The 1,963-nt window shown below is 40.5% G+C and overlaps 1 non-coding gene across 1 annotated transcript; it reads left to right on the plus strand.

Moving 5' to 3' along the window:
• The first annotated feature begins 1,547 nt into the window (after nucleotides 1-1,547).
• On the plus strand, nucleotides 1,548-1,651 carry LOC127742913 (small nucleolar RNA R71). The gene has a single exon (XR_008004267.1). It is a non-coding gene; the product is annotated as a small nucleolar RNA R71 (small nucleolar RNA).
• The last annotated feature ends 312 nt before the right edge of the window (nucleotides 1,652-1,963 follow it).

The following is a 1,963-nucleotide window of genomic DNA, read 5'->3' on the forward strand; positions in this document are numbered from 1 at the left end:
TTTGAAGAAGAAGACAGTAGGAAAGCAGAGATTCAGAAGATGGAGCATCTCCAAAACCTCAACCTATTCTCTATCACTGCAAAATAAGTATTTATTTCATGTTCTTTTACTTTTCACAATCAATCCTGATAATTTCTGATATCCTGACTAAGATTTACAAGATAACCATAGCTTGCTTCAAGCCGACAATCTCCGTGGGATCGACCCTTACTCACGTAAGGTATTACTTGGACGACCCAGTACACTTGCTGGTTAGTTGTGCGAGGTTGCAAAAGTGTGATTGCAATTTCGTGCACCACTGTACCTCAATGATCCCCAACTTCTCCATTACAGAGAGTGGCATAAGATTTATGCTTAACCCCAGGTCACACAGAGCCTTTTTAAAGGTCATGGTGCCTAGGGTATAGGGTATTAAGAATTTGCCAGGATTTTGTCTCTTTTGAGGTAAGGTTTGCTAAACCCATGTATCTAGTTCACTGATGAGCAAGGGAGGTTCACCTTCCGAAGTCTCATTACTAAATAACTTGGCATTCAGTTTCATGATAGCTCTTAGATATTGAGCAACTTGCTCTCCAGTTACATCTTCATCCTCTTCAGAGGAAGAATAGTCTTCAGAGCTCATGAATGGCAGAAGGAGGTTTAATAGAATCTTTATGGTCTCTATATGAGCCTCAGATTCCCTTGGGTCCTCAATAGGGAACTCCTTTTTGCTTGAGAGACGTCCCATGAGGTATTCCTCGTTGGGATTCACATCCTCTCCTTCCTCTCTAGGTTCGGCCATGTTGATTATATCAATGGCCTTGTACTCTCTTTTTGGATTCTCTTCAGTATTGCTTGGGAGAGTACTAGGAGGAGTTTCCGTGATTTTCTTACTCAGCTGGCCCACTTGTGCCTCTAGATTTTTGATGGAGGACCTTGTTTCACTCATGAAACTTAAAGTGGCCTTAGATAGATCAGAGACTAAATTTGCTAAGTTAGAGGTACTCTGTTCATAATTCTCTGTCTGTTGCTGAGAAGATGATGGATAAGGCTTAATATTGCTGAGCCTATTTCTTCCACCATTATTAAAGCCTTGTTGAGGCTTTTGTTGATCCTTCCATGAGAAATTTGGATTATTTTTCCATGATGAATTCTAGGTGTTTTCATAAGGTTCACCCATATAATTTACCTCTGCTATTGCAGGGTTCTCAGGATCTTAAGCTTCTTCTTTAGAAGATGCCTCTTTAGTACTGTTGGATGCATTTTGCCTTCCATTCAGACTTTGAAAAATCATGTTGACTTGATGAGTCAACATTTTGTTCTGAGCCAATATGGCATTCAGAGCATCAATTTCAAGAATTCCCTTCCTTTGAGGCGTCCTATTATTCACGGAATTCCTCTCAGAAGTGTACATGAACTGGTTATTTGCAACCATGTCAATAAGTTCCTGAGCTTCTGCAAGCATTTTCTTTAGGTGAATGGATCCACCTGCAGAGTGGTCCAATGACATCTTGGAGAACTCAGACAGACCATAATAGAATATATCTATCATGGTCCATTCTGAAAACATGTCAGAAGGACATCTTTTGGTCATCTGCTTGTATCTTTCCCAAGCTTCATAGAGGGATTCACCATCTTTTTGTTTGAAGGTTTGAACATTCACTCTAAGCTTGCTCAGCTTTTGAGGAGGAAAGAACTTAGCCAAGAAGGCTGTGACCAGCTTATCCCAGGAGTCCAGGCTATCTTTAGGTTGAGAGTCCAACCATGCTCTAGCTCTGTCTCTTACAGCAAAAGGGAAAAGCATAAGCCTGTAAACTTCAGGATCTACTCCATTAGTCTTAACAGTCTCACAAATCTGCAAGAACTCAGTTAAGAACTGGTAAGGATCTTCTGATGGAAGTCCATGAAACTTGCAGTTCTGTTGCATTAGAGCAACTAATTAAGGTTTCAGCTCAAAATTGTTTGCTCCTATGGTAGGAATTGA

Source organism: Arachis duranensis, chromosome 1 (genome assembly GCF_000817695.3).
Source record: "Arachis duranensis cultivar V14167 chromosome 1, aradu.V14167.gnm2.J7QH, whole genome shotgun sequence".
NCBI classification, from domain to species: domain Eukaryota; kingdom Viridiplantae; phylum Streptophyta; class Magnoliopsida; order Fabales; family Fabaceae; genus Arachis; species Arachis duranensis.